The sequence below is a fragment of the Malania oleifera genome, chromosome 3 (genome assembly GCF_029873635.1).
Source record: "Malania oleifera isolate guangnan ecotype guangnan chromosome 3, ASM2987363v1, whole genome shotgun sequence".
In the NCBI taxonomy this organism is placed as follows: Eukaryota; Viridiplantae; Streptophyta; class Magnoliopsida; order Santalales; family Ximeniaceae; genus Malania; species Malania oleifera.
The window spans coordinates 89,639,757-89,651,144 of NC_080419.1; the positions used below are offsets into that span (position 1 = coordinate 89,639,757).

General features: G+C 33.6%; 1 pseudogene; it reads right to left on the reverse strand.

The window, feature by feature from the left end:
• Positions 1 to 382: 382 nt before the first annotated feature.
• On the reverse strand, positions 383 to 497 carry LOC131152473 (small nucleolar RNA R71; annotated as a pseudogene).
• Between the last annotated feature and the right edge of the window lie 10,891 nt (positions 498 to 11,388).

Here is an 11,388-nt window from a genome sequence, read left to right on the forward strand (position 1 = left end):
AATTTTAAGTTTTGAAAAATGGCTGCACCTGCACCGCGCACGATAATGGACTTTTTGTAGCTTGAATATGCCACTGCATCCTCTTCCACTATTTTGCCTTATGATGAGCTTAATTTCATGATGCAGCGCGGGAGGACGTCACTGCTACCCGAGTTCTATGGGACGGAATTTGAGTGCCCATATCAGCACTTAGCAGAGTTTGAATTAACCTGCAACATGTTTTTCTCTCATGCTAGAGCTGACGAATCTACTAGACTGAATTTATTTCTTGCTACTTTGCAGGATAGGGCACTGATTTGGTTTCATTCTATGAGACCTTATTCTATCACTAATTGGACTGATATGGAGCGTGAATTTCTGCATGCATTTTGTCCCTCACAGAAAACTCAATTTTTGCAAGAACAGATTCTTAATTTTGTGCAGAAGGATGATGAGACATTTTGGGCTTGCTGGGAGCGATTCAAGGATCTACTAAGCACTTGTCCACATCATGGGTTCGACTCATGGAGGTTAGTTGACTGTTTTTATATTGCTCTTCTTCTTCTTCTTCTTTAGTTGGCTTTGTTTTTTTTTTTTCATCTTGCTCTCCTCTTTTCCCCTGCTCTTCCTCTCCCTATGGTTCTCATCCCAGCTCCTCTGTACCAGCCTCTTCTCCAGTCACAGCCGCAGCAGCTCCACGGCACAGCAGAACACCAGCAGCTTGCAGTAGACCTCTCCATACAGCAGAATATCAGCAACAGGCACAGCAGCCCCTGCACAGCAACCCCTGCACAGCAGCCCCTGCACAGCAGCACAGCCCACCAGCCGAGCCACATGCTGCTAGAACCAGAGCAGATCCGAGCCACAACTCTCTCTCTAGCTCTCTCTCTCTCTCTCTCTCTCTCTATCTCTCTCTCTCTCTTTTCCTTTCTTTCGTTTTATTCTATGAAGAATAGTTGTAGATTGAATTTTTTTTTAATAGAAAAATTGGATTCTTGAATGGTTATTTAAAGTTTTATTTTAGCGTTAGTATGTTCCAGTTAATTATTTTACTCAAGTAGTTTAACAAGGAATTCAATTCGTAGTATTTAATTATTTTAAGGTCCGGGTAATTTTAAAATAAAAAGGAAAAAAATAAAATATAAAAAAATATTGTTTTGTTTTGAAGTTTTCCAAGTTTTAATTTTTCTTTTGAGGTTCAGTTTAGTTAGGGTCAGTTTCGTCGAAGTTCATATTTTTCATTTTTGTTAAAGTTCGTATTTTTATTTTTTCGGTATCATTCAAAGTTTAGATTTTTGATGTGTTTGCATTTTGTTCGAGTTCTTGGTTTGAATTATTGATCCATATTAAAGGTTTGATTTTTAGTGCGTGAGTGTATAATTGAGTTTCCATTGCACATCTTTGATTCCATGTTTTAGGCTGCCATATTTCATTAACATGTGTTTTAGTGTTTCCATGAGTAAATTAGAGTTTCCGTTTTTGTTCTTTAGTTCAATACATGTTAGTTTTAGGACTTTAATTTTGTGTGCTATTTACGATTTATATTTTTAATTAAATGTCCAAAATTATCCAATATTTTAATAAAATGTCAAAATCATCATTCTTGAACTTTATTGCACTATTTATGAAGTTTTGGTAATTTTTTGTCGCAGGAAAATTCCCAGGAATTAAAACCAACACCTGTTCGTATTTCATGCATAACTTTTTCGTCCGAGCTCCAATCGAGACGATTCAAATTTCTAGAGAAAGAGAAAAGGGTTATCTATAACTTTAATGTTTTGAGTTTTGTGAGATACGGGCTCTAGAAGAGCAGAATTTGCAATGAACAGAGAATAAAAAAATACAACAATTCGGGTCAAGTTGCCGGGTCAAATTGGTTGGATTCGGGTCCTAGGGTAGCTTCTTTCCTCCATCCTATTTAATTCCCTTTTCTCCCCTGCGCAGGGTGTGCCTCCGGCACCCTTTTTCTCTCCCTCAAACTCTCCTCTCCTCTCTTCTTCTTCTTCTTTAATTTTTCTTTGTTTTGTCTTTTCTTTTCAGTTCTCTCTCTTTCATTCTCTCTATCTTTCGGGCCTCTCTCTATCTCAGTCTTCCTTCCTAGTCTCTTCCCTATATTCTCTTTCTCCTTCAATCCCTTGTTCCCCCAGTTGCAGCCATCTTCAGTAGTTCCAGTTCCGAGCTACCCTGCAACTCGAAGAAAGTTGTTGTCCACAGCAACACAGCAGCAGCCTTCTCGTCCAAAACCAGCAACCCGTGAGCATCCAACACAAAGCAGCAATAGCCCTAGCTCCATGATTTGCTGCTGCAACCTCCACACACCCGAAGCCTCAGCCAGCTACCCCTGCAGCTTCTTCAACCCGAGCACAGCCGCAACAGCCTCTGCAAGACCAGCCAGCTCCCTGCTGCAACAGCTATCCAAGCTCCTCTCGGCCATGCTCTGTTTTCTCTTACTCTCTCTCTCTCATCTCCTTCTTCTTCTTGTTTTTATTTATTTATTTATTTTATGTTAATTGTTATTTTGTCTTTACTCATTGAATTTTATTAAAGGCTTTGTTTTTTTTATTATTCTATATTCTTCTTTCTTTAACATTTATTTAGATGCTCTTTTAATTATAGTTCTTTTTAGTATTTAAGTTTATTGAATTTATGTGTTCAATTAATGAAGTCTAAGATAAAAATAAAAAATATATAGAAAACTAAAATAAAATACAAAGTTCGTGTTTTTTTTTTAGTTCTTGTGTCATGTTATTATTTAGGTTGATTGATGGTCTAATTTTAATTCGAGTTCGGTGTTCGTGTTAAAGGTCCAATTTTTATTGCGCGTGTGTGCGTATTTGATTGAGTTTCCATTGCATACTCTATTTCCTTGTTTGAAGTTGCCATTTTTAATTAAAGCGTGTCCCAGTGTTTCCTTAAGTAGACTAGGGTTTTCATTATTGTTATTTTAATTCCATGTTTAAAGTTTACATTTTTAGTTAGTATGATCTAGTGTTTCCTTAAGTAGACTAGGGTTTTCATTATTGTTATTTAATTCCGTGCATGATAGTTTTAGGACTTTAATTTGTGTTTTCATTTAAGTCTCCACAATCTTGAAAACCCGAATCTGAACTGAGTTCAGTACCTTTTTAATTTCGATTGGAAGAAAGTAAAATCTGATATTAAAACGCATTCCCTGAGGAGACGACCTAGCCCTTGGGCTTAATATTACACTATAGAACTCCTATACTTGGGATAGCTTTCGAGCTGCTCATTTTTCGAGTGAGTCACGAATATGAAGCTTTTAGGATGAACCCTGATGAAACTATCACTAATATGTACATTAGGTTCACCCATATGATAAACTCCCTCAATTCCTTAGGGAAAAACTACTCTACATATGAGATGATCTGAAAAATCCTTAGCAGACTTCCACAAATTTGGGAACCTAAAGCCACAACAATTATGGAAGGAAGAAATCTCAAAAATACCTCCCTAGATGAATTAATTGGATCGCTTCTCACCCATGAGATGGCTATGAATGAAAGGAATTATAAAAATAACAAACAAAAGAAATCAATAGCTCTTAAAGCTGCAAAAGAAGGCTCTAGTGAAGAAGATAATAATGAATTAGATGATGATGAAATAGTATTTCTCACTAGAATACTCGAAAAATTCTTCAAGAAAAATAAGAAATTTCCTAGAAAGTTTAGAGGTTCAAAATATGAAAAAGGAGAAACAAGTAAAAAGAAAACTAAAAAAGAACCTCCTATATGTTACGATTGTAAAAAGGTTGGACATATTAAACCTGATTTTTCACAGCTTAAGAAAGACAAAAAGAAGAAGAAGAAGGCTATGAAAGCTACTACATGGGATGACACAAGCTCAAGTGAATCGGAGAATGAATCAAGTGAACAAGAAGTAGCGAACATCTACTTCATGGTAAAAAATGCTGTGGTAAATTACTATTCTAGCTCATCTGAAGAATTAAGTGATGAATCATGTAGTGACTCATGTGAAAGTATGCCATCATATAAAGAAATTCAGGCTGAATTGTTTGCATTACATAATAGGTTTATAAAAGTAACAAAAAGAAACATACTTTTAAAAGAACAAAATAAAGCACTCAAAAATAAATTAGAAACTTCAAAATCAGTTGAAAAAGAAAATGAATCACACATTGATGAACTCATGAAGAAAATAAACAAGATGTCTCAAGATTTGGTAAAACTTCAAGTAAATGGTGAAAGCAAGAAAGAGTTAGAAATAAAATACTTTAAAAGTAAAATTGAGGATAAGGATAAAATTGTCCACAATTTTACAAAAGGGAAAGAGAACTTTGAAAAGTTCATTGGAACCCAAAGAATCTCATTAGACAAAGAAGGAATTGGATATATGGAATTGAGAACAAAAAGAAAAAGAATCTATATATGGGATACTTTGTAAAGGAATCAAAGTATTATGCAAGTACATCTTCCACAAATATTTATGAACACACTACGTGCTCCTTGTGTAAAAAAAAAAAAAAAAAGGGACATAAAATTTGAATGCCCATTTAAAAGAAAAAATGTTAAAGTCAAGCAAGTATGTAAAGTCAAAAAAATAAAAAATAAAAAATACCTAAGAAGGTTTGGGTACCTACAAATAACATATTGAACCCTTCTTGTAGGTTTTCTTTAGGACAACCCCATCAAAAGGTAAATGGTACTTGGACAATGGGTGTTCAAGTCCAAATTCACCACACTTATACAAAAAGATGGTGGATATATCACGTTCGCCGATAATACTAAAGGTAAAATCATTGGAATAGGAAAAATAGGTAAAGAATCTTCTTTGTCCATTGATGATGTTTTATTAGTAGATGGATTGAAACATAATCTCTTAAGTATAAGCCAATTAAGTGATAAAGGATTTGACATAATTTTCAAACAAGCCAAATGCATTGTTGAAAATAGAGAAAAACATAATGTTCTATTCACCACTAAAAGAATTGATAATGTGTATTGCATAAATTTTGAAGATCTAAAATCTCAAGATATCACATGCTTAGCAGCCATGACTGAAGCAAGTTGGCTATGACATAGAAGACTAGGACATGCTAGTATGGATATACTATCAAAATCAGTAAAAAAGAACTTAGTTAAAGGTCTACAAAGCACTAAGTTTGTAAAGGATAAAATATGTTATGCTTGTTAACTAGGAAAGCAAATTAAGTCCAGCTTTAAGAAGAAGAAACATATTTCCACTAGCAAACCCTTAGAGCTTATCCACTCAGATTTATTTGACCCTACTAGAACACAAAGTCTAGGAGGAAAGCAATATGCTTTCGTCATCGTTGATGACTACTCCAGGTTTACTTGGGTACTCTTCTTAGACTCCAAAGATTAAGCTTGCAATATGTTGATAAGCTTGTATAAAAGACTTCAAAATGAAAAAGGATATGGTATTTTAAATATCAGGAGTGATCAAGGAATAGAATTCAATAATAAAGATGTTGATAAATTTTGCAATGAACATGGAATAAAACTCAATTTTTCAGCACCTAGAACTCCACAACAAAATGGAGTTGTTGAAAGAAAGAATATATCCCTTCAAGAAATGGCTAGGACCATGTTAAATGAACACAAATTACCTAAGTACTTTTGGGCTGAAGCGGTTAATACCACATGTTATGTAATGGATAGAGTTTCCATAAGATCAACCTTAAATAAAACCCCCTATGAACTACGGAAAGGAAGAAGGCCTAACATAGCTTACTTTCATGTACTTGGATGCAAGTGCTTTGTACTAAATGATAAAGATAACTTAGGGAAGTTTGATGCAAAATCAAATGAAGGAATCTTTTTAGGATATGCGTTGAATAGCAAAGCATTTAGAATCTATAATAAAAGAACACTCACAATTATAGAGTCAGTTCATGTAACCTTTGATGAAGTAAATCCATTTACACAAGCAATTGATATTGAAGAAGTTAAAATTCATGCTACACAAAAACTAGAGACTTAGAAATCATAGAAGTCAAAGAAGAGAAAAATGAAATAACTCCAAATAATGATTTTACTGAAAATTCTGAGTTACCTAAAGAATGGAAATTTGTAAGAAATCATCCAAAAGATCAAATCATAGGAAAACCATCACGAGGAGTATCAACTAGGTCCTCATTGAAAAACCTATGTAATAATTATGCATTTCTATCCCAAGAAGAACCTAGGAACATTGAAGAAGCGTTAAGTGATGATTCATAGATAATGGAAATACAAGAAGAATTAAATCCGTTTGAAAGAAATAGAGTATGGAAATTAGTTCCTAGACCCAATGATCATTCAATAATTGGAACTAGATGGGTATTTAGGAATAAAAAGGATGAAAATGGTATTGTAGTAAGAAATAAGGCAAAACTCATAGCTCAAGGATATAATCAAGAAGAAGGAATAGACTACGATGAGACTTTTGCTCCTGTAGCAACAATGGAAGCCATAAGAATGTTATTAGCCTATGCATCTCACAAAGAATTTAAACTTTATCAAATAGATGTGAAGAGTACATTTTTAAATGGTGTTATAAATGAAGAAGTCTATGTGGCTCAACCTCCTGGTTTTTAGGGTATAAATAACCCTGATTATGTATTTAGATTAACAAAAGCATTATATGGATTAAAACAAGCTCCTAGAGCTTGGTATGAGAGCTCAAGTGGATTCTTATTAGAAAATGATTTTTTAAGAGGAAAGGCGGACAACACCATATTCATAAATCTAAGAATAAATATATGCTTCTTACACAAATTTATGTTGATGATATCATATTGGGTGCTACAAATGATGATTTATGTCATACTAGAAAATGGTTTTTTAAGAGGAAAGGCGGACAACACTATATTCATAAAATCTAAGAATAAATATATGCTTCTTATACAAATTTATGTTGATAATATCATGTTTGGAGCTACAAATGATGATTCATGTAGGGAATTTACAAAATGTATGCAAAACGAATTTGAAATGAGTATTATAGGGGAGTAAAATTACTTTCTAGGATTACAAATCAAGCAAGCTAAAAATGGTACATTTATAAATCAATCAAAATATATAAGGGACATGCTTAAGAAATTTGACATGGAAGGTAGCAAGCCCATAGGAACACTAATGAGTACTTCTATAAGTCTTGATAAGGAAGAAAAAGGAAAACTAGTTGACATGAAATACTATCGAGTTATGATAGGTAGTCTGTTATACTTAACAGCTAGTAGACCAGATATAATGTTTAGTATATGCATGTGCGCCCGGTTTCAATCAGCTCCTAAGGAATCTCATTAGATTGCAGTAAAAAGAATCTTAAGATATTTGATATGCACTATTGACTTAGGACTAGGGTATCCTAAGGACACTGGATTTGAGATGATTAGTTATTTAGATGCAGATTATGTGAGATGTAAAATTGATAGAAAAAGCACAAGTGGAACTTGTAATTTTCTAGGACGATCCCTTGTGTCTTGGTTCTCCAAGAAATAAAATTCCATAGCCTTATCTACTACTAAAGCAGAGTATGTGGTAGTAGGTAGCTGTTGTGCTCAAACACTCTACAAGAAATAACAATTAAAAGACTCTAATTTAGAGTACTCAGCTATACCTATAAAGTGTGATAATACAAGTTCTATAAATATTTCTGTTGACTCTATAAGTCCAATCATGTTTTGATAATGACAAAAAACTTGGTATTTGACCTGTGCAATTGAGTTTGTGAACAGGATCATGATTTAGAATGCACGAATGGTAAACTTGATATGGAAGCCCCGAGAAACCTAAAGTACTTATCACTTGGCTCAATCCATGGAACTAGAGGAATAAAAGGATGAAGAAGCAAGCTTTAAGTTCAAGATTTTCAATGGGAATGGGTATTTAGACTTGAATGTATTTACATATGTCATATGATATAATTCGAAGCTTAAACATTCCCTACACTGACCTTAGGACTCATGCATTTCATGAAAGATTCATTTACCTTAGTTCTAGGTTGAAAGACTTTTTAGAGGCAAATTTTAAAGGCATCATCGACGAACGCATGAAGGCCACTCAGCGATGAACATCGTTGTCTTGTTGACGAAAAAATACTGAGAGCCCAAAAGTTCAGACAGTGCTCTCATCGACAAACTCATGGCCTTGTCGATGAAAGAGTTTTGTACACTCATCGATAAATGTACCCATTCATCGACGAAGGTCACGGGACATTCTCAATGCAAATACAGAAGAAAACATTTATTTTTAAATGATCCAATGGCCAAGATTTAATATGATAGCAAGAATACTATTTAAACATACCCTAAACCCTAGAGACAGAAGAAGAAACACTTTAGAGAGACTAATCTTGTTATCTTGTGCTAAGTGTGCCTACATTCCAAAGACTTTGTCAACACTCTACTACAATCATATTATTTGGGCAAATCATCTAAGTTTTTCTCTAAAGAGCATTCATCTACGCATCTTGCAAGCAATTCATGGTAATTGAAGTTTGATAAATAAGTTATTTATTTGTGGACTCAATATACATATCAAAGTTTTTTCATCTCTCAAACTCTTATATCGAATATTTTTATTGAGAAGAAAAATCCTTGTTTTAGCACTTGAAAAGTTTATGTAAGAAAGGCTTTTGCTAAAGTTTGAATCTTTACAGGTATTCAAGTTTATATTTTACACAATGATTTCATCTTATGATACTATTGCAAAAACTTTTGATAAGAAAATCCTAAGGATTCTAGAATACATAACCTTGAGAAATATGGTTGAAAAATATTGACTTGTGTTCAAATCATTGAAGACATTTTTTCATATATATATATATATACAAAGATCATATATTTGTTGATACACAAATATCATTGAAAACATATTATGCACTTATTAAGCTTCATGTTTTATTATATGATTATGTACTAGGAATTCTATTGTACTCACTAGTTTGGTCAGAAGCATTTTGAGTTTTACAGAAATTGTAATCTTTATATTGTAGTCATAGTTCGGGCTGTGACCCAGGGTTGAGAAGGAAGCTATGGCTCTTGTAAGCATCGGAATGTAAGGGAAGCTTCATCCTAGTTAAAGGAGCAGATTTTTAGTGGAATCTTTGAGTGGGTTGCTCAAGGCAAGGATGTAGGCTGGGGTAGGCCGGACCTCATAAAAATCGAGTTTGCATCTTTCTTCCCTTGACTCTGTTTAATTTCCACTTGCATTTAAATTATCTGCTTATTTTGTATGTATAGAACATGTGGTATGTTTGTGAGTAATTGGGTAAAATTGTATGCTTGATAAAGACACACATTAAATTGATTAATTGAGAAATATTGAGATAGTTGTTAAGTAGCTTGCAAGTTTGTAATTGATAGTTTTCAAAATTAGAACTTGAAGGACTTAATTTTAGAAAAACCCAATTCACCCCCTTCTTGGGATAACACTAGAATTCACATTTGGTATCAGAGCAAGTGTACATAGACTTAACCGTTATTTTTGTAAAAGATCACAATGGCACACATCGGTGTAACCCCATTCGGTGAGGGACACTCGTCCACTTAACCACCAATTTTTTGCAGTGTAAATTACACCTATTGGAAATGAAGGATGAGTATATATCTTTTAAATGTGGATTGGAAAGTGTGGAGAATAGTTTCTAAAGGAAACCATGTTCCTAGGAAAGTATTTGATAAATTAAATGTACTTAAGAGTGAATATGAGTATAGTGATGATGATTGAAAATTTGTTCAAATAAATGCTACTGCTATAAACCTTCTATACTGTGCACTAGATGTTAATGTGTTTAATAGGGTAATGGCCTGTAAAATTGCTAAAAAGATATGGGAAAAATTAGAAGTAACGTATGAAGGCACTAAGGAAGTAAAAGATAGTAGGATAGATATGCTCACTAGTGAGTATAAGACATTTAAAATGACTGTTGATGAGTCTATTCAATCCATGTACACTAGATTCACACACATCACTAATTCATTAAATGCTCTTGGTAAATCTTAACCTACTTATGAGTTGATCAGGAAAATCCTTAGGGGACTACTGCCAGTTTGGGAAGCTAAAGCTACTATTATAGCCAAAGAAAGGAATCTGAAAGAGAGTTGGTTGATGAACTGATTGGTTCATTCATCACGTATATGATAGCAATAAATGAGAGGAAAAATGATTAGAATAAAGAAAAGAGAGTTATAGCTCTTAAGGCATCATCTAGGAGCTCTAGTGAAGGAAGTGACTCAGAATTAGAAGATGACATGACCTTGCTAACAAAGAAGTTCAGAAAGTTCCTGAAGAAGAATAAGAAGTTTAATAGAAAATTCTGGAACTTGAAATCAGAAAGAGGAGAGTCTAGCAATAGGAAACAGAAGGAATATCCGCCAACTTGCTACAATTGCAGAGAGGTTGAACACATCAAGCATGAATGTCCTAAACTAATGCAGGCCTCCAAGAAAAAGAAGAAGGCTTTAAAAGTCGATTGGGACATGCACAGCACAAGCAATTCAGACATTGAATCTAGTGATGATTTGGCAGCCAATCTGTGTCTAATGACACATAATGACCTTGAGGTACAATCATCTTTCTTAGCATCTTCTTATTATTCTAGTTATTCTAAAAATGAAAATAGCATGCTTTTATATAATGAATTGCAACAAGAATATTTGTACACTCTTAAAATGCTGGAGAAGAAAACTAAGAAAATTTGTGATTTAAAATATAAAGTAAAAGAAATCTCAAAGCTTATTGAAAAATAGAATGAGTCTCATGCATCTGGGATAAAAGAAAAGGATTTAAAAATTGAGGAATTGGAAAGAAATTTGAAAGAAAATTCTAAAATTATTCTTAAATTCACAAAGGGTCAGAGTAACTTTGAAAGAATTCTTAGGGTACAAATAAATTCCCTAGATAAAGAAGGACTTGGTTTTAATGGAAAGGAAAATTTGAAACAAAAACATATTTACATGGGCTATTTTGTAAGAGAATCAAAAGGTTATGCTCCATCAAAAGACTCTTATAAACATACAACATGCTTTAAATGTAAAAGGATGGGTTATATAAAATTTGATTGTCCTTTTAAGAAGAAAGATGTTAAAATGAAAAAGGTATGGGGAGTTAAAGGAGATTCAAGCGCTAACTCCCATGGACCCAAGAAAAAATAGGTACCAAAAATAGTCACTTAAATGTCTATTGCAAGTATGCTTGAGATCATCCTCCTCAAAAGATAGATGGTATATGGACAATGGATGTTCACGTCATATAACTAGGGATAAAGCTATATTCGCATCCATCACACCAAAGGATGAAGGATTTGTCACTTTTGGGGACAATGCAAAAGGGAAGATCATAGGAGTAGGTAAAGTTGGTAACGATATATCACTTATTATAGATTATGTTTTACTGGTTGAGGGTTTAAAACATAACTTATTAA